This window comes from Phyllobates terribilis, unplaced genomic scaffold (genome assembly GCF_046119375.1).
Source record: "Phyllobates terribilis strain yellow unplaced genomic scaffold, ASM4611937v1 Scaffold_277__1_contigs__length_2500907, whole genome shotgun sequence".
Taxonomy (NCBI): Eukaryota; Metazoa; Chordata; class Amphibia; order Anura; family Dendrobatidae; genus Phyllobates; species Phyllobates terribilis.
Window position 1 is genome coordinate 1,117,961 of NW_027363037.1, and position 23,942 is coordinate 1,141,902.

General features: G+C 41.9%; 5 non-coding genes and 1 pseudogene across 5 annotated transcripts; all 6 read right to left on the reverse strand.

Annotated features, from left to right (window-relative positions):
- Positions 1 to 901: 901 nt before the first annotated feature.
- On the reverse strand, positions 902 to 1,105 carry LOC141219704 (U2 spliceosomal RNA; annotated as a pseudogene).
- A 6,192-nt stretch (positions 1,106 to 7,297) lies between these two features.
- On the reverse strand, positions 7,298 to 7,488 carry LOC141220101 (U2 spliceosomal RNA). The gene has a single exon (XR_012288473.1). It is a non-coding gene; the product is annotated as a U2 spliceosomal RNA (small nuclear RNA).
- Positions 7,489 to 8,606: 1,118 nt separating this feature from the next.
- Positions 8,607 to 8,797, reverse strand: LOC141220220 (U2 spliceosomal RNA). Its single transcript, XR_012288590.1, has one exon. It is a non-coding gene; the product is annotated as a U2 spliceosomal RNA (small nuclear RNA).
- Positions 8,798 to 9,915: 1,118 nt separating this feature from the next.
- Positions 9,916 to 10,105, reverse strand: LOC141219664 (U2 spliceosomal RNA). Its single transcript, XR_012288110.1, has one exon. It is a non-coding gene; the product is annotated as a U2 spliceosomal RNA (small nuclear RNA).
- A 6,399-nt stretch (positions 10,106 to 16,504) lies between these two features.
- LOC141219657 (U2 spliceosomal RNA) lies at positions 16,505 to 16,694 on the reverse strand. The gene has a single exon (XR_012288103.1). It is a non-coding gene; the product is annotated as a U2 spliceosomal RNA (small nuclear RNA).
- A 6,402-nt stretch (positions 16,695 to 23,096) lies between these two features.
- Positions 23,097 to 23,287, reverse strand: LOC141220102 (U2 spliceosomal RNA). Its single transcript, XR_012288474.1, has one exon. It is a non-coding gene; the product is annotated as a U2 spliceosomal RNA (small nuclear RNA).
- Between the last annotated feature and the right edge of the window lie 655 nt (positions 23,288 to 23,942).

Below are 23,942 nucleotides of genomic sequence, written 5' to 3' on the forward strand. Positions count from 1 at the left end.
CCCGCCTCAACAACGTTGGAAGGGAGGAGAACCAATTAAGGCGGGGGGTGGGGTGGAACGAGCAGCTGTCTACCCTTAGCAGGAGGGCTGCTGATTACATACCTCTCCTGCTGCTGCTGCTGCTGCTGGCTGTCCAGCAGCAGACTGAAGGTGGCTGCTGCTGTGCACAGGTATATAAAGGCTCAGAGCCTATTATGACACGCGCAGCCAGCGTTCCATTGCCACATTCCATCTACTGCAGGCAGGATACCTGGCTGGCTGAATGTCGCTGAGAAGCTCACAGAGACCGCCATAAGCAACAGTTTAACAGAATGCCACAGACTAATCAACCAAACTTTTTGGGTTGGGTTCTCTTTTATAGTCTGCAGGCATTAAATGAAAGAAGTCAGTGTTCCAGCAGAGGGAGACAACGTTTCAGAAAAGGCATTGTAGCAAACCAAAAAAGAAATTTTAAGCGCAGCAGAGTAACCAGCGCACATACCTGTTAGCTCAGGTGAGTTTAAAAGGCTGCTGTTGATAACAAGGGCATTTGCTAAATAGATGGTGTGTGTGCAACAATATACTGAAAGGTCAATTATATTGTGCAGCTTATCTCACCACCTGTAGTTATTTAGGTGAAAGCTCCAAAATGCTTGCCTAATATGTCTGTTTATCCAAAAGGAAGTAAAAAGGGAGAGCTAGAAAGATAGCATTTCATTACATTACATGGCAATGCAATGCACAGTTGCTGAAGTTGAACCAAAATGAGCTTGTAATCTGGCTTCTGCAACTTTGAACATGAAAAATCCAATGAGGAGAAGAAAAGCAAAGCCAAAGAGTCCATCCCAAAATCCGACAAACAAGCAAAATGAACAAAAAACATTGAATTCAATTCTTTCTGATTTTAGAAACTGCATTAAAGAAGGGGTGCACCGGTCCTGGAGATACTGCAATACCAGGTCAATGCGTGGAGTGGACAGAGCAAGCTCTTTTTCCATCTCCCTGTTCTAAAAATCCATTTAATATATGGTCCCCAGATAGGGGACGTATCAGATATTAAACTGATAAGAACAGATTTTTTTTTTTTTTTTTTTTTTTTTTTTTTTTTTTTTTAACCAAATCAGATAGGCCGGAGCATAAGCTCAATCAAATCGACTTACAAAAGCCTTTCATTGACACTTAGCCTTTCATCACACTTGGTATATAATCAAAAATAAAACCAAACCTTATCATCAGGTACATTATACACTACTAATTAAACTTTACCAAAAACCTCCACTTTTTAAACTTCCAGATCCCTTCAGCATCTATAATACTTCCACGTTCCTGATCCCAGAGGTATATTACATACATACGTGACAGAATCAATCTCAAACATTCATTAACTGACATTTTCTTCCTTTTAAAAACTAACAAATTCCTCGCATCCCACAAACTTTCAATTACACACACCACCAACAACCATAAAATCCTATCCTTAATTCTACTACATGCACCCATCCCAAACATAGCAAGTTTCCAATTTACATACTTTACACCCACCAATTCCTTGCAAAGTCCCCCTATACCCTTCCATACATCATATGCAAAATCACAATCCCATACCATATGTCTAACATGCTCTCTCAAACCACATCCATCCCTCGGGCATACCTCAGATTTAACTAAATCCCTCTTCTTTTGCACATCTCTAACAGGCAAAATGTCATGCAATATCATCCAAGCGATATCTCTCTGTCTGTTAGTCAAACCATCTATACTTAATTTTCTCCACATCTCGGTTACTTCCTCCCCTCTCAACCCATTGATATTACATACCACCTCACGCTCACGCACCATCCTAATGACTTTCTTCTTTTGCCTAAAATCACTCATGTTAACGGACAACAAATCATACTTCCTTACAAATTTCTCAACACAACCATACCATACAGGACACTTAAAAGCAACAGGCACTCTAGCATCCCTTTTGACCCACTTTAAGCCATAAAGCATCCATCCAGCCGAATACTTCATCATATAAGCACACTTATTACTTTTCCCTAGAACCTCCACCACCATTTTCACGTAACTAATCCCTAAAAAGAAATCAATATTTGGAAAATCCAAACCACCATTTACACATAACTTATAGACATATTCCCGTTTCAATTTCTCCATGCGACTTCCCCAAAGAAAATTAAAGATGAATTTCTCAGTTTTCCTAATTTTCTTAAAAGCAGCAGGATATACATTCGCAACAAACAACAAAATAGGCAAAATAACCGCCTTAATAATCAGAACTTTCCCAGTCAGAGTTAATTCTCTCATTCGCCAAAAATTCAACTTGCGCACCACTCTCACCCCACAATGTTCCCAACTCTCATTTCCTTTCAAATCATCATTAAACTTAATCCCAAGCACCTTTATTGCACCATCCTCACACCTCACACCATCCATCCGTACATTCCTCTCACCAAAACATTTAAAGGAACTCTTAGTCCAATTGACCTTAAAAGCTGAGACACTACAAAACAAACTTAATATCAACCTTGCCCTACTCATCGCAGCCATATTCCCACTCACAATCACTACATCATCCATGTAACCTAGAATTCTCACATCCTTTCCATTACTCCCAGGAATCATCACACCTCTCATAACCTTATCCTTCCTAACCATACACATCAACACTTCAATCACACTAATAAACAAAAAAGGGGACATAGGGCACCCCTGACGCACTCCTGATTTAATTCTCACTTTCTCACTCAACCACCCATTCACCAAAAATTCACTTGAAACATTACAATACAAACTCCTAACACAGTTTACAAAATTCCTGGAATAACCCATCTTAGACAAAACCTTAAACATAAAGCTATGTGACACACGGTCAAAAGCTTTTTCAAAATCAACCGAAAACAACAAACATTTCTGCTTACGACTCATACAATCCCCAATCACATCACGCAACAACACCAAATTTTCAGTCATACTTCTCCCAGGCACTGCACACACTTGATCTTCATCCACCACACCGCCAATCACTTCCCGCATCCGGCTAGCCAACAATTTACTAAACACCTTATAGTCTGCATTCAAAAGGGTGATTGGCCTCCAATTCCCCAAATCCTTTTTATCACCTTTCTTATGAACCAAAACCACCATCCCATCTCTCATAGATTCACTCAACATATTCTCCGTGAACATATACTGGCACACCTCCAATAAGTCATTTCCCATCGTGTCCCATTCCTTAACATATAACTCCACGGGCAGTCCATCCTTCCCAGGTGTTTTATTCTTACTCGCAGACATCACCACTTTTTTAACTTCATCCAACACAATTACATCATCCAATATTTCACGTTCATCCTCACCCAAACAACCTTCTAAACACCCCAAAGCATCAGTCAACATCCTATCATCAACCCATTTTTCCCCATACAACTCCTTATAAAACAACACCACCTCCTGCATCACATCCTTCCCACTCACACACACCCCATCACCATTCACCACCTCATCCATATCTACTTTCTTCCCAAAAACTTTTTTGAAAAAAAACCTTGTGCATTTCTCATTTTTCTCCAAATGTTCAATCTTAGAACGGTAAATAATTTCTTTCCCTTTACCCTCAATATATTTCTTAATCTCTTCTTTCACTTGACACATCAAAACATCCACATCCACTCCAATCATCCTTAACTTCCTCAGCCACTCCAGTCTAGAGCTTAAATCATTAAATTTTGCTCTATTCATTGCTGCTTTCCTCCTGCCCCTTTTTCTAAAGAAAAAACCAATCTCACTCTTCATCCAGTCCCACCACTCAAGCACATTCCTGTAATCACTTTTTTTATCCCTCCACCTAACATACATTCGCCTAAAATCACGCATGATCCTATTATCTTCCAGCAAACGCACATTAAGTTTCCACACGCCACCACCATATACAAAGGAAATCTTACCTTCTAGACGTGCCCTCAAACACACATGGTCAGAGAAGGGAACATCTTCCTGCTGGAAATTCCTACAAATAACATTTTGTGAAGAAAAGAAGATACGGTCTATTCTAGACTCTATGCCTCCCCTGTCGGCCTTATAGGTCGCAGGAGGTGGATTACCTAAAAAAACTTCCGCAGCATCCTGTAAGGAAAAATCCGCCACAAGACTCTTGAGTCTTTTACCTGTAACATCCATCTTATCCCCCTCCGTCACACAATTGAAATCTCCAACAAAAATTATTGGCATTTTGCCAGATAAAAAAAAACATAATTTCTCAAAAATTTCCAGCCTCTCCCCTTTATCTATTGGTGCATACATATTTACCACCCTAACCCTCCACCCCCTACAATTTAACTCACATATTACACACCTCCCCGCCTCCACCACCATGTAACTTTCTATCTTAACACTATAACCCTTCACCAAAACACCTACCCCACAATTTTTATTACATACAGAACCAGACCACACACTTTGACCTAAAGGCCATGCATTTTCACTTAAGGGATCGGAGATCCCACACTCCTGGACACAGTATACGTCCGCATCCAAGTTGCTCAAGTAGTCCAAAATTGCCACTCTTCTCGACTCAGATTTAATCAGCCGAACATTTAGCGACAAGATGCTGAGAGCAACTTGGGCACCCATCTATTAATTTGATGTGGCAGGTCACGACAACATGCCCACCTGTACATCATCCTAACCCTTCTGGGGGTAGGACGCTGGACGTGCAGATATCGTAGTTTGTGCCTTCCCCCAAAAAAGACACATCTTGGGGATCGGATGCAGTAGGGTACACCCGGGCTGGACTCACACTGCAGTCACTTAAAGGGGAAAAGGATGGTTCAGTTTTCTTCTTTTTCTTCACTGAAGCGCCTCCATCTTCATCTGAACTATAATCCCGCCGCTGGGGGTCAAAGTCCCCCTGACATCCCTCCTCCTCAAGGTCAGAAACGACATCGCTCCAGGCCACATGCGGTGTTCTGGTCAGATCAGACTCCTCTTCCCCCTGCAATGTAACCATCATGTCTGGAATTTCAGCCTCCAGATCCTCCACCGGGGCCACTTCCATGCCTATGCGATCATCAGTTATCGTCTCAGACTCACTGACATCTGAAGCCACAGACGCGGCCCTCTGCACCGGTGGCTCAGGTGCCAGCTCCATATTTCCTCTTACATTCACACGAACCAGTTCTGGAAAAGCAACCCGAGCCTCCTCCTCATCCAGGAAAGCCAGAGTAGATATCGGAGCAGTCGGAGTTGGAGCAGTCGGAGTTGTAGCTGTGGGTGCAGGAGATTCATTTCTTCTCCTTCCCCTTCCCGCTGCCCCCGCATATGAACCAGGATGGAATATACAGTCTCTGAAGGCATGCCCCTTCTCTCCGCAGAGGTTACAGACTATTTCATTTTTGCAATTATTGGAAGAATGACCCACCTCATTGCACTTCCTGCAAATAATCTGTCTGATGTCGCATGCTTCCTGAGTATGGCCATACCTCCTACAATGACGACAAAACCTGGGCGCATTGGGGAAGAACAGGTAACCCCGCTCATTCCCAATGGAAAAATTTGATGGAGGATAATGTATACCCCCTGGTTCATCAGGACTTTCCCGGAACTTGACCATGAAACGATATTTACCGGTCCATAGTTCCTCCTCATTCATGACTTTTACTGCCACCTTGGTAATATAGCAGTGCCTATTTAGAAAGGCATAAATCAAAGCCAAGTCCACATGTGGGTTGTACATGAAAACAGTCAAAGGTACCTCTTTGGAGCAATACAAGATGACAAAAGGCAGCCCATCCAAATATTGATTGTCCAGATTCTTTTTCAAACAATCATAGAAATTGTTGCAAACAGCCATAGAAGTAAATACAAGATTATACTTGCTTTTGAATTGCTGGAGGCACAAGATTTCTTCCTTCTTCACTTCAAGGAGTCCAAACAAAATCTCCTTCACCACGAAGCTGAGGGTAAAGATTCCTTCTTTGCCTTCTTCCACATCAATCTGGATTCCAAACTTCACTCGAGCCTCACCGGGCCCAGCGTATCGAATGCGTCCCATTATCGCTAGTCGTGTCTACTGGCCAACTCCTTATAGCAGCAAGTGGCTTAAGCCATAAAATGGCGATGCCACAGGGCCAAGAGTTAACGCACAGACAGCCAAATGACTAGACCCATTACAGATCTGAGCCAAAAGGCCGAGAAGCGATAACCAGAATTGGTTTCAAACTACGGAGCCACCCAAGGATCCTGAAAAGTCCATTTGTGGAGATGAGCTCCTGGACTCCCGTTAAGAAGACATGTTGTCAACCTCTAGATCCCTTACATGCCTGCACTTTTCGGCTTGCTGCTGCTGCAATCCACGCGTTTTAGATCTGCATAACTCCACCTCTTTAAACACAGCACCTTCACCCCCTGCTGTTCCCACCCGCCTCAACACCGTTGGAAGGGAGGAGAACCAATTAAGGCGGGGGGTGGGGTGGAACGAGCAGCTGTCTACCCTTAGCAGGAGGGCTGCTGATTACATACCTCTCCTGCTGCTGCTGCTGCTGGCTGTCCAGCAGCAGACTGAAGGTGGCTGCTGCTGTGCACAGGTATATAAAGGCTCAGAGCCTATTATGACACGCGCAGCCAGCGTTCCATTGCCACATTCCATCTACTGCAGGCAGGATACCTGGCTGGCTGAATGTCGCTGAGAAGCTCACAGAGACCGCCATAAGCAACAGTTTAACAGAATGCCACAGACTAATCAACCAAGCTTTTTGGGTTGGGTTCTCTTTTATAGTCTGCAGGCATTAAATGAAAGAAGTCAGTGTTCCAGCAGAGGGAGACAACGTTTCAGAAAAGGCATTGTAGCAAACCAAAAAAGAAATTTTAAGCGCAGCAGAATAACCAGCGCACATACCTGTTAGCTCAGGTGAGTTTAAAAGGCTGCTGTTGATAACAAGGGCATTTGCTAAATAGATGGTGTGTGTGCAACAATATACTGAAAGGTCAATTATATTGTGCAGCTTATCTCACCACCTGTAGTTATTTAGGTGAAAGCTCCAAAATGCTTGCCTAATATGTCTGTTTATCCAAAAGGAAGTAAAAAGGGAGAGCTAGAAAGATAGCATTTCATTACATTACATGGCAATGCAATGCACAGTTGCTGAAGTTGAACCAAAATGAGCTTGTAATCTGGCTTCTGCAACTTTGAACATGAAAAATCCAATGAGGAGAAGAAAAGCAAAGCCAAAGAGTCCATCCCAAAATCCGACAAACAAGCAAAATGAACAAAAAACATTGAATTCAATTCTTTCTGATTTTAGAAACTGCATTAAAGAAGGGGTGCACCGGTCCTGGAGATACTGCAATACCAGGTCAATGCGTGGAGTGGACAGAGCAAGCTCTTTTTCCATCTCCCTGTTCTAAAAATCCATTTAATATATGGTCCCCAGATAGGGGACGTATCAGATATTAAACTGATAAGAACAGATACTACACTTGATCTTAGCCAAAAGGCCGAGAAGCGATAACCAGAATTGGTTTCAAACTACGGAGCCACCCAAGGATCCTGAAAAGTCCATTTGTGGAGATGAGCTCCTGGACTCCCGTTAAGAAGACATGTTGTCAACCTCTAGATCCCTTACATGCCTGCACTTTTCGGCTTGCTGCTGCTGCAATCCACGCGTTTTAGATCTGCATAACTCCACCTCTTTAAACACAGCACCTTCACCCCCTGCTGTTCCCACCCGCCTCAACACCGTTGGAAGGGAGGAGAACCAATTAAGGCGGGGGGTGGGGTGGAACGAGCAGCTGTCTACCCTTAGCAGGAGGGCTGCTGATTACATACCTCTCCTGCTGCTGCTGCTGCTGCTGGCTGTCCAGCAGCAGACTGAAGGTGGCTGCTGCTGTGCACAGGTATATAAAGGCTCAGAGCCTATTATGACACGCGCAGCCAGCGTTCCATTGCCACATTCCATCTACTGCAGGCAGGATACCTGGCTGGCTGAATGTCGCTGAGAAGCTCACAGAGACCGCCATAAGCAACAGTTTAACAGAATGCCACAGACTAATCAACCAAACTTTTTGGGTTGGGTTCTCTTTTATAGTCTGCAGGCATTAAATGAAAGAAGTCAGTGTTCCAGCAGAGGGAGACAACGTTTCAGAAAAGGCATTGTAGCAAACCAAAAAAGAAATTTTAAGCGCAGCAGAGTAACCAGCGCACATACCTGTTAGCTCAGGTGAGTTTAAAAGGCTGCTGTTGATAACAAGGGCATTTGCTAAATAGATGGTGTGTGTGCAACAATATACTGAAAGGTCAATTATATTGTGCAGCTTATCTCACCACCTGTAGTTATTTAGGTGAAAGCTCCAAAATGCTTGCCTAATATGTCTGTTTATCCAAAAGGAAGTAAAAAGGGAGAGCTAGAAAGATAGCATTTCATTACATTACATGGCAATGCAATGCACAGTTGCTGAAGATGAACCAAAATGAGCTTGTAATCTGGCTTCTGCAACTTTGAACATGAAAAATCCAATGAGGAGAAGAAAAGCAAAGCCAAAGAGTCCATCCCAAAATCCGACAAACAAGCAAAATGAACAAAAAACATTGAATTCAATTCTTTCTGATTTTAGAAACTGCATTAAAGAAGGGGTGCACCGGTCCTGGAGATACTGCAATACCAGGTCAATGTGTGGAGTGGACAGAGCAAGCTCTTTTTCCATCTCCCTGTTCTAAAAATCCATTTAATATATGGTCCCCAGATAGGGGACGTATCAGATATTAAACTGATAAGAACAGATACTACACTTGATCTTAGCCAAAAGGCCGAGAAGCGATAACCAGAATTGGTTTCAAACTACGGAGCCACCCAAGGATCCTGAAAAGTCCATTTGTGGAGATGAGCTCCTGGACTCCCGTTAAGAAGACATGTTGTCAACCTCTAGATCCCTTACATGCCTGCACTTTTCGGCTTGCTGCTGCTGCAATCCACGCGTTTTAGATCTGCATAACTCCACCTCTTTAAACACAGCACCTTCACCCCCTGCTGTTCCCACCCGCCTCAACACCGTTGGAAGGGAGGAGAACCAATTAAGGCGGGGGGTGGGGTGGAACGAGCAGCTGTCTACCCTTAGCAGGAGGGCTGCTGATTACATACCTCTCCTGCTGCTGCTGCTGCTGCTGGCTGTCCAGCAGCAGACTGAAGGTGGCTGCTGCTGTGCACAGGTATATAAAGGCTCAGAGCCTATTATGACATGCGCAGCCAGCGTTCCATTGCCACATTCCATCTACTGCAGGCAGGATACCTGGCTGGCTGAATGTCGCTGAGAAGCTCACAGAGACCGCCATAAGCAACAGTTTAACAGAATGCCACAGACTAATCAACCAAACTTTTTGGGTTGGGTTCTCTTTTATAGTCTGCAGGCATTAAATGAAAGAAGTCAGTGTTCCAGCAGAGGGAGACAACGTTTCAGAAAAGGCATTGTAGTAAATCAAAAAAGAAATTTTAAGCGCAGCAGAGTAACCAGCGCACATACCTGTTAGCTCAGGTGAGTTTAAAAGGCTGCTGTTGATAACAAGGGCATTTGCTAAATAGATGGTGTGTGTGCAACAATATACTGAAAGGTCAATTATATTGTGCAGCTTATCTCACCACCTGTAGTTATTTAGGTGAAAGCTCGAAAATGCTTGCCTAATATGTCTGTTTATCCAAAAGGAAGTAAAAAGGGAGAGCTAGAAAGATAGCATTTCATTACATTACATGGCAATGCAATGCACAGTTGCTGAAGTTGAACCAAAATGAGCTTGTAATCTGGCTTCTGCAACTTTGAACATGAAAAATCCAATGAGGAGAAGAAAAGCAAAGCCAAAGAGTCCATCCCAAAATCCGACAAACAAGCAAAATGAACAAAAAACATTGAATTCAATTCTTTCTGATTTTAGAAACTGCATTAAAGGAGGGGTGCACCGGTCCTGGAGATACTGCAATACCAGGTCAATGCGTGGAGTGGACAGAGCAAGCTCTTTTTCCATCTCCCTGTTCTAAAAATCCATTTAATATATGGTCCCCAGATAGGGGACGTATCAGATATTAAACTGATAAGAACAGATTTTTTTTTTTAATTTGGCTATCCCCCACATGGGGATAAAAACCGTTTATTTAAAATTTAACAAATTACAGAAATAAAACCATTACATCCACATTACACTTTCGGGACTTCAAAGAAAAATAAAAATTCCATCACAGCAAATTTTACAAGACGTCAAATATTCCATAGGTTAAAAAGCCATTTTCCTGCCAACGTTACATTCTTTTTCCTGTCCAATAAATAGTATATGTACATTTCACTTTTACAAAAGGCTAAAACATCATCTACTGGTAACATTTCATGTTTAAAAACAGCAATATTTCTAGCATTCCAGAGCGCTATCTTGGCACAATTCACTGTCTTCCACGCCATTATTTTTTGGTCCATTGTTGGGCATTCCAGAAGACCATATAACACTGATGCAAAATTAAAGTCCTTGAGGTCCACCATTTTCTCCAGCAGGGGGATTAATCTTCTCCAGAACTCTTTAGCAAAAGCACAAGTCCATAAAAGATGCTTCACTGTCTCTTCTTCTTGACAACCTTCTCTTGGGCAGATGGCAGACCTCACAAAACCTCTTCTGTACTGGAATGCCCGGCAAGGAAGACAGTGGTGTGCGCAGCTCCAAGACATGTCTTTCTGTACATTAAAAAGATAAGGGGCGTTAATCATTTTCCATATGTGTACAGTTTTGTCATCATCATAACGTTCAATATCACACAACGTCACATCAGTACTAATTTGTTTGAGTAGTGTCTTGCTGTTACATAGATCCCCTGTCTGTTTCTTATTCAAATTAAAATCAAGAATAATTTTCTTTAAAATCTCATAATGTGCAGGTAGGTTAAAAGCATAAGGAAAGGATAAAACCGTTTCAAACCAACCAAACCTTCTCATGAGAAAACCAGTGTTAAAACGCATAAAATAGGAAAGGTAATTATCTTTAAAAAGGGTTTTAAAACAGAAACAGAAAAAATGTATTAAAAGAAACTTATCTAAAACAGGGAAATCTTTCCCACCTTTAACCTTTGGCTTTGTCACAATTTCTCTTTTGAGTTTCTCCATTTTTGAGCCCCAAAAAAAGGTAAAACATACTTTTGTAATTCGTTTCAACAAATTTGTAGGAGGGGGGAACACCAAACTAAGATATAACAGGATAGGTAATATCACCATTTTTACAATCAGAACTTTACCTTCCATTGACAGCTTTCTCATATTCCACATGCAGATTTTCTGATTAATTTTCTGTGCTGCCGCATCCCAGCTATTAAAACCATTATTAGATTCATTAAAAGAAACACCTAAAATAGTAATGGAATCTGTAACTGCAATTGGTACATCATGTAAACTCATCCCCCCGACATTTAAAATATTACATTTAGTAAGATTAATTTTAAAACCGGAAACTGTACAAAAAGACTGAATTTGGCTTATCGTTTTTTGTATTGAAGGTACATCACATCCAAACACTGCTACATCATCCATATAGCTTACAACTTTAACTTGTAGACCGTTCCCTCCGGGTAAGGGTACTCCACATATTTGCTTATCCCGGCGTATTGTACATAAAAGGGGTTCTATAGCACATATAAAAAGCAGGGGGGACAAAGGGCAACCCTGCTTCACCCCTGATTTTAAAACTACCTCTTTTGTTTTAAAACCATTAACTAAAATCTTACTCGTACAATCATTATAAAAAGCTTTAAGAGACAATAAAAACCCACCCGGAATGCCCATTTTTTCTAAAACTTTAAAAAGATAAAAATGAGACACGCGGTCAAAAGCTTTCTCAAAATCCACCGCTAGGATTGACATCTTTGTCTTTCTGGTTTTTACATCTTCAATACAATCTTTCACCAGGTTTAAATTGTCCCAGATACTACGCCCAGGTACCCCGCATACCTGATTTGCATGAATTACTTTATGTATCACTTTTTTCAACCGATTTGCACAGATCTTAGCCATAATTTTGTAATCACTATTTAAAAGAGTTATCGGCCTCCAGTTTTTAAGATCCGTTTTGTCACCTTTTTTGTATAGTAGTGATACCTCACCTTTCTTCCATGAGTTGAGTAAAACCTTATTATTAAAAACTTCGGAAAACAAATTAAACAAATCATCTTTTAAAATATCATAAAAACTTATATAAAACTCTATGGGGATACCATCAGGGCCGGGCACTTTACCATTTTTAAAACTCTTCATGGTTTCTAAAATCTCTTCCTCACATAGAGGTTGGGATAAAAAACTTTGGGCATCAGCATCTAGGGTGGACTTGATCTCCCCCAGGAAAGTGTGTATTAAATCATGGTCTACAGTTTTTACATTAAAAAGATCATTAAAATAGACATTTACCTTATCCAATATAACGTTGATATTATTATCTCCATCTATGTTATCAATTATTGTTTTCGCCTGTTTGTTTTTCTTAAAAAAATACCTGGAACAAGTCTCATCCTCTTCTACGTGTTTTACCTTTGAACGAAAAATCAGTTCTTTTCCTTTTTGTTCCAACCACTTTGAAATTTCTCCTTTAAGACTCAATATATCATTACCTACATCCAGACCATTGTCTTTGAATTTGTACAATGTCTGTAACCTGATATTAAGAAAATTATAGATCTCAAACTTTTCTTTAGCTTTTTGTATGCTTTTCTTTATAAAGAAATCTTTAATGCTTATTTTCATTCTATCCCACCAGGAGCTAAAAGAAATATTGGGGTTTTTCCTTTTTCTACAGTTTACATAAAACTCAATAAAATCCGATAAAATTTGTGGATCTTTTAAAAGGGACACATTCAATTTCCAAGATTTCTTACCACATTTCTTCTTTCCATTAATCCTCACTCTAAAAGATAAAACCTTGTGATCTGAGAGAATATTAGTTAAAACTTCACATTTCACTGGCAGTATTTTTTCTGAACCTAAAACAAAATCTATCCTGGAGCTACATGTAGAATTGCTCCAGGTGAAACCAGCGTCTATAGGGCTATCCTTGTTACATTCTTTATACACATCAGTTAATTTACAATCATTTATAATATTGCTTAACATTCCAGACGTTTTGTCATAATTTCTACTCACGGAACCGGAGCGTCGGCTTTCGCCTTTTAAAATACAATTAAAATCACCTGCCAGGATAAAAGGTTCTGAAATGTTAATAAATAAAGGTAAAATTTCCAGCATATCAGCCCTTTCATTTTTATCAGGTGACCCATAAAAATTTAAAAACTGCCATCTTGTCCCATCAATAAAAGCCTTAACTAAAAGAATACGACCCGGTAAAATATCTTGGATAAAATCAATAGACACATTTCCCTTAAAAAGTATAGCTACCCCGGCTGATCCGGTTGCATTTGATCCAGACCAGACCGATGGACCATGTTTCCACTCTTCCTTATATTTTTTGTAAGAAATCTTATGAGGGATATGACATTCTTGTAAAAAGAAAACAGAAGCTGTAAAACAGGTTAAAAAATGTAAAACAGTAGCTCTTCTGGTCTTGGATCCTATGCCTCTCACATTGAGGGAAACACCACTAATGTCAGCCATCATAACAAATGGTTAGGAAGAAACAAAAACTGGACTTTACCTATCCGATGGACGGATCAGACCACTTGGACTTTCACCAACGCCCTCTTCTGAATCCACCGTTATCAAAGAGTCTTCATCATCGGAGAAGGAACATTCACTTAAATTAAGACCCGACGCTACTGGGGTGTAGCTCGGAAGGATATTGTGAGAAAGGTTACACTGGGTCTCCATAGGCTGACCATTTAGGTCCTCGTCAGGTGGGTCTCCGAGAGGCTCCGCACTCCCCTGCTGACCCGCAGAGGGTCGTAACACAGGGGCAGGCTGCGCACATGGCGGAGCCTCAGAGTCCCCGGAGGCAGCCAGGTTCGGGGCCCCACCTGGGGCAGCAGAGCCCCGGGACCTCGGGATTCCAGAGTCTACACCCCCGTGAGGGGATGTATCCATCTCCTCCCTATTAGCCACCTCCACGGAACCATTCTTTTTCTTATTATGAGACCTCACCAAATGCCACGTACCGCCCTCGCTCTCGTGAGACCCAGTGGGAATTTTGGGCTCGGTGTCAGCCTTTTGGCGTTCTTTTTTGGCCTTACCGACCGCCCCTTTATGATCTTTCTCAGCCTTCCTTTTAGCCTCCTTATGGTCTTTCAGCCAGCTCCTGGGCTCCTGTGAGTTACCTGTCATTGACTCGGAGGGATTGTTACTAGTCGAAGCGCCCTTATCACCTCCCGAGGCTCCAGGTTGCTGTTCCTCCTCCTGAGGGGTGGTCTGATTGGCCCGTCCATTCCCGGATGTCTTGGACTTCTCCTTTTGTTTTTGTTCATCCTCTCTGAACCTGTGAGGGCAAGAAAAATAGAAATGACCAGGTGTCCGACAAAAAGAGCATTTTTTTTCATTTGGGCACTCCTTTGTGTCATGTTCAGTACTGGCACAATTTCTACAAGTGGCACCACAACTATCCTTAGAGTGCCCATAGAGACCACAATACCTACAGAAAAGTGGCATTCCTGAGAAAAAAAAATCCCCATTAGTTTGCCCTATTTTAAATCGAGCTGGAGGAAGTCTCACACCTCCAGGGAATTTAGGGTCTCTTTCACATTTTACTAAAAACTTCCATTTTGAGGTCCAGATGTTAAACTCATTCAACACTTTCCCAATCAATTTCACACTTTTAAAATAAACTGACAAAAAGGAAATAACCTCTGGTGCTGTTATGAAGGGTGAGAAGATTTTCACAACCACCATCTTTACCTCATCCAGGACGTGCTCGATGATCTGAATCCCTTTTAGACCAGGGCTATTTTCTACCGACTTAACTCTGGACAAAACATCTTTGAAAATACCTTCGCCAGTAAAGGTTACATCATAATCTCCACGTCGAGGATAATCCTGGATAGAAAGGATTTCGTTGGTTCTGACGTGGAGCAGTTTCTCAAGCACGTCCTGGACTACATATCCCAGATTCCGCATATCGGAACCACCAGCCGTAAAGCGGACCCTTATGGTGTTCTTAAGCCTCGCATATAGAGGCACGAGGTTGGGGTCAACCTCCATGGTATGGCGCAACAAAATGCAAATTGCAACCGCCTGCAATCTGCGCCTTCAGAGCTTTGAGATAAAGCACCTGAAGGCTGGGGGATCGCTGCCCGTTACCCTAGGACTAATCCCTCTCCCTAATAGCAGCAGGCAGGTGAAGCCCACCGAAGTGGACGATCCTGCCAGGCCAAGGAGAGGGGTACCTGAGTGCCCTTCAACTGAAACCTCCTGCTGTGAAGCACTTGGTCTCAGCCAAAAGGCCGAGAAGCGATAACCAGAATTGGTTTCAAACTACGGAGCCACCCAAGGATCCTGAAAAGTCCATTTGTGGAGATGAGCTCCTGGACTCCCGTTAAGAAGACATGTTGTCAACCTCTAGATCCCTTACATGCCTGCACTTTTCGGCTTGCTGCTGCTGCAATCCACGCGTTTTAGATCTGCATAACTCCACCTCTTTAAACACAGCACCTTCACCCCCTGCTGTTCCCACCCGCCTCAACACCGTTGGAAGGGAGGAGAACCAATTAAGGCGGGGGGTGGGGTGGAACGAGCAGCTGTCTACCCTTAGCAGGAGGGCTGCTGATTACATACCTCTCCTGCTGCTGCTGCTGCTGCTGGCTGTCCAGCAGCAGACTGAAGGTGGCTGCTGCTGTGCACAGGTATATAAAGGCTCAGAGCCTATTATGACATGCGCAGCCAGCGTTCCATTGCCACATTCCATCTACTGCAGGCAGGATACCTGGCTGGCTGAATGTCGCTGAGAAGCTCACAGAGACCGCCATAAGCAACAGTTTAACAGAATGCCACAGACTAATCAACCAAACTTTTTGGGTTGGGTTCTCTTTTATAGTCTGCAGGCATTAAATGAAAGAAGTCAGTGTTCCAGCAGAGGGAGACAACGTTTCAGAAAAGGCATTGTAGCAAACCAAAAAAGAAATTTTAAGCGCAGCAGAGTAACCAGCGCACATACCTGTTAGCTCAGGTGAGTTTAAAAGGCTGCTGTTGATAACAAGGGCATTTGCTAAATAGATGGTGTGTGTGCAACAATATACTGAAAGGTCAATTATATTGTGCAGCTTATCTCACCACCTGTAGTTATTTAGGTGAAAGCTCCAAAATGCTTGCCTAATATGTCTGTTTATCCAAAAGGAAGTAAAAAGGGAGAGCTAGAAAGATAGCATTTCATTACATTACATGGCAATGCAATGCACAGTTGCTGAAGTTGAACCAAAATGAGCTTGTAATCTGGCTTCTGCAACTTTGAACATGAAAAATCCAATGAGGAGAAGAAAAGCAAAGCCAAAGAGTCCATCCCAAAATCCGACAAACAAGCAAAATGAACAAAAAACATTGAATTCAATTCTTTCTGATTTTAGAAACTGCATTAAAGAAGGGGTGCACCGGTCCTGGAGATACTGCAATACCAGGTCAATGCGTGGAGTGGACAGAGCAAGCTCTTTTTCCATCTCCCTGTTCTAAAAATCCATTTAATATATGGTCCCCAGATAGGGGACGTATCAGATATTAAACTGATAAGAACAGATTTTTTTTTTTAATTTGGCTATCCCCCACATGGGGATAAAAACCGTTTATTTAAAATTTAACAAATTACAGAAATAAAACCATTACATCCACATTACACTTTCGGGACTTCAAAGAAAAATAAAAATTCCATCACAGCAAATTTTACAAGACGTCAAATATTCCATAGGTTAAAAAGCCATTTTCCTGCCAACGTTACATTCTTTTTCCTGTCCAATAAATAGTATATGTACATTTCACTTTTACAAAAGGCTAAAACATCATCTACTGGTAACATTTCATGTTTAAAAACAGCAATATTTCTAGCATTCCAGAGCGCTATCTTGGCACAATTCACTGTCTTCCACGCCATTATTTTTTGGTCCATTGTTGGGCATTCCAGAAGACCATATAACACTGATGCAAAATTAAAGTCCTTGAGGTCCACCATTTTCTCCAGCAGGGGGATTAATCTTCTCCAGAACTCTTTAGCAAAAGCACAAGTCCATAAAAGATGCTTCACTGTCTCTTCTTCTTGACAACCTTCTCTTGGGCATATGGCAGACCTCACAAAACCTCTTCTGTACTGGAATGCCCGGCAAGGAAGACAGTGGTGTGCGCAGCTCCAAGACATGTCTTTCTGTACATTAAAAAGATAAGGGGCGTTAATCATTTTCCATATGTGTACAGTTTTGTCATCATCATAACGTTCAATATCACACAACGTCACATCAGTACTAATTTGTTTGAGTAGTGTCTTGCTGTTACATAGATCCCCTGTCTGTTTCTTATTCAAATTAAAATCAAGAATAATTTTCTTTAAAATCTCATAATGTGCAGGTAGGTTAAAAGCATAAGGAAAGGATAAAACCGTTTCAAACCAACCAAACCTTCTCATGAGAAAACCAGTGTTAAAACGCATAAAATAGGAAAGGTAATTATCTTTAAAAAGGGTTTTAAAACAGAAACAGAAAAAATGTATTAAAAGAAACTTATCTAAAACAGGGAAATCTTTCCCACCTTTAACCTTTGGCTTTGTCACAATTTCTCTTTTGAGTTTCTCCATTTTTGAGCCCCAAAAAAAGGTAAAACATACTTTTGTAATTCGTTTCAACAAATTTGTAGGAGGGGGGAACACCAAACTAAGATATAACAGGATAGGTAATATCACCATTTTTACAATCAGAACTTTACCTTCCATTGACAGCTTTCTCATATTCCACATGCAGATTTTCTGATTAATTTTCTGTGCTGCCGCATCCCAGCTATTAAAACCATTATTAGATTCATTAAAAGAAACACCTAAAATAGTAATGGAATCTGTAACTGCAATTGGTACATCATGTAAACTCATCCCCCCGACATTTAAAATATTACATTTAGTAAGATTAATTTTAAAACCGGAAACTGTACAAAAAGACTGAATTTGGCTTATCGTTTTTTGTATTGAAGGTACATCACATCCAAACACTGCTACATCATCCATATAGCTTACAACTTTAACTTGTAGACCGTTCCCTCCGGGTAAGGGTACTCCACATATTTGCTTATCCCGGCGTATTGTACATAAAAGGGGTTCTATAGCACATATAAAAAGCAGGGGGGACAAAGGGCAACCCTGCTTCACCCCTGATTTTAAAACTACCTCTTTTGTTTTAAAACCATTAACTAAAATCTTACTCGTACAATCATTATAAAAAGCTTTAAGAGACAATAAAAACCCACCCGGAATGCCCATTTTTTCTAAAACTTTAAAAAGATAAAAATGAGACACGCGGTCAAAAGCTTTCTCAAAATCCACCGCTAGGATTGACATCTTTGTCTTTCTGGTTTTTACATCTTCAATACAATCTTTCACCAGGTTTAAATTGTCCCAGATACTACGCCCAGGTACCCCGCATACCTGATTTGCATGAATTACTTTATGTATCACTTTTTTCAACCGATTTGCACAGATCTTAGCCATAATTTTGTAATCACTATTTAAAAGAGTTATCGGCCTCCAGTTTTTAAGATCCGTTTTGTCACCTTTTTTGTATAGTAGTGATACCTCACCTTTCTTCCATGAGTTGAGTAAAACCTTATTATTAAAAACTTCGGAAAACAAATTAAACAAATCATCTTTTAAAATATCATAAAAACTTATATAAAACTCTATGGGGATACCATCAGGGCCGGGCACTTTACCATTTTTAAAACTCTTCATGGTTTCTAAAATCTCTTCCTCACATAGAGGTTGGGATAAAAAACTTTGGGCATCAGCATCTAGGGTGGACTTGATCTCCCCCAGGAAAGTGTGTATTAAATCATGGTCTACAGTTTTTACATTAAAAAGATCATTAAAATAGACATTTACCTTATCCAATATAACGTTGATATTATTATCTCCATCTATGTTATCAATTATTGTTTTCGCCTGTTTGTTTTTCTTAAAAAAATACCTGGAACAAGTCTCATCCTCTTCTACGTGTTTTACCTTTGAACGAAAAATCAGTTCTTTTCCTTTTTGTTCCAACCACTTTGAAATTTCTCCTTTAAGACTCAATATATCATTACCTACATCCAGACCATTGTCTTTGAATTTGTACAATGTCTGTAACCTGATATTAAGAAAATTATAGATCTCAAACTTTTCTTTAGCTTTTTGTATGCTTTTCTTTATAAAGAAATCTTTAATGCTTATTTTCATTCTATCCCACCAGGAGCTAAAAGAAATATTGGGGTTTTTCCTTTTTCTACAGTTTACATAAAACTCAATAAAATCCGATAAAATTTGTGGATCTTTTAAAAGGGACACATTCAATTTCCAAGATTTCTTACCACATTTCTTCTTTCCATTAATCCTCACTCTAAAAGATAAAACCTTGTGATCTGAGAGAATATTAGTTAAAACTTCACATTTCACTGGCAGTATTTTTTCTGAACCTAAAACAAAATCTATCCTGGAGCTACATGTAGAATTGCTCCAGGTGAAACCAGCGTCTATAGGGCTATCCTTGTTACATTCTTTATACACATCAGTTAATTTACAATCATTTATAATATTGCTTAACATTCCAGACGTTTTGTCATAATTTCTACTCACGGAACCGGAGCGTCGGCTTTCGCCTTTTAAAATACAATTAAAATCACCTGCCAGGATAAAAGGTTCTGAAATGTTAATAAATAAAGGTAAAATTTCCAGCATATCAGCCCTTTCATTTTTATCAGGTGACCCATAAAAATTTAAAAACTGCCATCTTGTCCCATCAATAAAAGCCTTAACTAAAAGAATACGACCCGGTAAAATATCTTGGATAAAATCAATAGACACATTTCCCTTAAAAAGTATAGCTACCCCGGCTGATCCGGTTGCATTTGATCCAGACCAGACCGATGGACCATGTTTCCACTCTTCCTTATATTTTTTGTAAGAAATCTTATGAGGGATATGACATTCTTGTAAAAAGAAAACAGAAGCTGTAAAACAGGTTAAAAAATGTAAAACAGTAGCTCTTCTGGTCTTGGATCCTATGCCTCTCACATTGAGGGAAACACCACTAATGTCAGCCATCATAACAAATGGTTAGGAAGAAACAAAAACTGGACTTTACCTATCCGATGGACGGATCAGACCACTTGGACTTTCACCAACGCCCTCTTCTGAATCCACCGTTATCAAAGAGTCTTCATCATCGGAGAAGGAACATTCACTTAAATTAAGACCCGACGCTACTGGGGTGTAGCTCGGAAGGATATTGTGAGAAAGGTTACACTGGGTCTCCATAGGCTGACCATTTAGGTCCTCGTCAGGTGGGTCTCCGAGAGGCTCCGCACTCCCCTGCTGACCCGCAGAGGGTCGTAACACAGGGGCAGGCTGCGCACATGGCGGAGCATCAGAGTCCCCGGAGGCAGCCAGGTTCGGGGCCCCACCTGGGGCAGCAGAGCCCCGGGACCTCGGGATTCCAGAGTCTACACCACCGTGAGGGGATGTATCCATCTCCTCCCTATTAGCCACCTCCACGGAACCATTCTTTTTCTTATTATGAGACCTCACCAAATGCCACGTACCGCCCTCGCTCTCGTGAGACCCAGTGGGAATTTTGGGCTCGGTGTCAGCCTTTTGGCGTTCTTTTTTGGCCTTACCGACCGCCCCTTTATGATCTTTCTCAGCCTTCCTTTTAGCCTCCTTATGGTCTTTCAGCCAGCTCCTGGGCTCCTGTGAGTTACCTGTCATTGACTCGGAGGGATTGTTACTAGTCGAAGCGCCCTTATCACCTCCCGAGGCTCCAGGTTGCTGTTCCTCCTCCTGAGGGGTGGTCTGATTGGCCCGTCCATTCCCGGATGTCTTGGACTTCTCCTTTTGTTTTTGTTCATCCTCTCTGAACCTGTGAGGGCAAGAAAAATAGAAATGACCAGGTGTCCGACAAAAAGAGCATTTTTTTTCATTTGGGCACTCCTTTGTGTCATGTTCAGTACTGGCACAATTTCTACAAGTGGCACCACAACTATCCTTAGAGTGCCCATAGAGACCACAATACCTACAGAAAAGTGGCATTCCTGAGAAAAAAAAATCCCCATTAGTTTGCCCTATTTTAAATCGAGCTGGAGGAAGTCTCACACCTCCAGGGAATTTAGGGTCTCTTTCACATTTTACTAAAAACTTCCATTTTGAGGTCCAGATGTTAAACTCATTCAACACTTTCCCAATCAATTTCACACTTTTAAAATAAACTGACAAAAAGGAAATAACCTCTGGTGCTGTTATGAAGGGTGAGAAGATTTTCACAACCACCATCTTTACCTCATCCAGGACGTGCTCGATGATCTGAATCCCTTTTAGACCAGGGCTATTTTCTACCGACTTAACTCTGGACAAAACATCTTTGAAAATACCTTCGCCAGTAAAGGTTACATCATAATCTCCACGTCGAGGATAATCCTGGATAGAAAGGATTTCGTTGGTTCTGACGTGGAGCAGTTTCTCAAGCACGTCCTGGACTACATATCCCAGATTCCGCATATCGGAACCACCAGCCGTAAAGCGGACCCTTATGGTGTTCTTAAGCCTCGCATATAGAGGCACGAGGTTGGGGTCAACCTCCATGGTATGGCGCAACAAAATGCAAATTGCAACCGCCTGCAATCTGCGCCTTCAGAGCTTTGAGATAAAGCACCTGAAGGCTGGGGGATCGCTGCCCGTTACCCTAGGACTAATCCCTCTCCCTAATAGCAGCAGGCAGGTGAAGCCCACCGAAGTGGACGATCCTGCCAGGCCAAGGAGAGGGGTACCTGAGTGCCCTTCAACTGAAACCTCCTGCTGTGAAGCACTTGGTCTCAGCCAAAAGGCCGAGAAGCGATAACCAGAATTGGTTTCAAACTACGGAGCCACCCAAGGATCCTGAAAAGTCCATTTGTGGAGATGAGCTCCTGGACTCCCGTTAAGAAGACATGTTGTCAACCTCTAGATCCCTTACATGCCTGCACTTTTCGGCTTGCTGCTGCTGCAATCCACGCGTTTTAGATCTGCATAACTCCACCTCTTTAAACACAGCACCTTCACCCCCTGCTGTTCCCACCCGCCTCAACACCGTTGGAAGGGAGGAGAACCAATTAAGGCGGGGGGTGGGGTGGAACGAGCAGCTGTCTACCCTTAGCAGGAGGGCTGCTGATTACATACCTCTCCTGCTGCTGCTGCTGCTGCTGCTGGCTGTCCAGCAGCAGACTGAAGGTGGCTGCTGCTGTGCACAGGTATATAAAGGCTCAGAGCCTATTATGACACGCGCAGCCAGCGTTCCATTGCCACATTCCATCTACTGCAGGCAGGATACCTGGCTGGCTGAATGTCGCTGAGAAGCTCACAGAGACCGCCATAAGCAACAGTTTAACAGAATGCCACAGACTAATCAACCAAACTTTTTGGGTTGGGTTCTCTTTTATAGTCTGCAGGCATTAAATGAAAGAAGTCAGTGTTCCAGCAGAGGGAGACAACGTTTCAGAAAAGGCATTGTAGCAAACCAAAAAAGAAATTTTAAGCGCAGCAGAGTAACCAGCGCACATACCTGTTAGCTCAGGTGAGTTTAAAAGGCTGCTGTTGATAACAAGGGCATTTGCTAAATAGATGGTGTGTGTGCAACAATATACTGAAAGGTCAATTATATTGTGCAGCTTATCTCACCACCTGTAGTTATTTAGGTGAAAGCTCCAAAATGCTTGCCTAATATGTCTGTTTATCCAAAAGGAAGTAAAAAGGGAGAGCTAGAAAGATAGCATTTCATTACATTACATGGCAATGCAATGCACAGTTGCTGAAGTTGAACCAAAATGAGCTTGTAATCTGGCTTCTGCAACTTTGAACATGAAAAATCCAATGAGGAGAAGAAAAGCAAAGCCAAAGAGTCCATCCCAAAATCCGACAAACAAGCAAAATGAGCAAAAAACATTGAATTCAATTCTTTCTGATTTTAGAAACTGCATTAAAGAAGGGGTGCACCGGTCCTGGAGATACTGCAATACCAGGTCAATGCGTGGAGTGGACAGAGCAAGCTCTTTTTCCATCTCCCTGTTCTAAAAATCCATTTAATATATGGTCCCCAGATAGGGGACGTATCAGATATTAAACTGATAAGAACAGATACTACACTTGATCTTAGCCAAAAGGCCGAGAAGCGATAACCAGAATTGGTTTCAAACTACGGAGCCACCCAAGGATCCTGAAAAGTCCATTTGTGGAGATGAGCTCCTGGACTCCCGTTAAGAAGACATGTTGTCAACCTCTAGATCCCTTACATGCCTGCACTTTTCGGCTTGCTGCTGCTGCAATCCACGCGTTTTAGATCTGCATAACTCCACCTCTTTAAACACAGCACCTTCACCCCCTGCTGTTCCCACCCGCCTCAACACCGTTGGAAGGGAGGAGAACCAATTAAGGCGGGGGGTGGGGTGGAACGAGCAGCTGTCTACCCTTAGCAGGAGGGCTGCTGATTACATACCTCTCCTGCTGCTGCTGCTGCTGGCTGTCCAGCAGCAGACTGAAGGTGGCTGCTGCTGTGCACAGGTATATAAAGGCTTAGAGCCTATTATGACACGCGCAGCCAGCGTTCCATTGCCACATTCCATCTACTGCAGGCAGGATACCTGGCTGGCTGAATGTCGCTGAGAAGCTCACAGAAACCGCCATAAGCATCAGTTTAACAGAATGCCACAGACTAATCAACCAAACTTTTTGGGTTGGGTTCTCTTTTATAGTCTGCAGGCATTAAATGAAAGAAGTCAGTGTTCCAGCAGAGGGAGACAACGTTTCAGAAAAGGCATTGTAGCAAACCAGA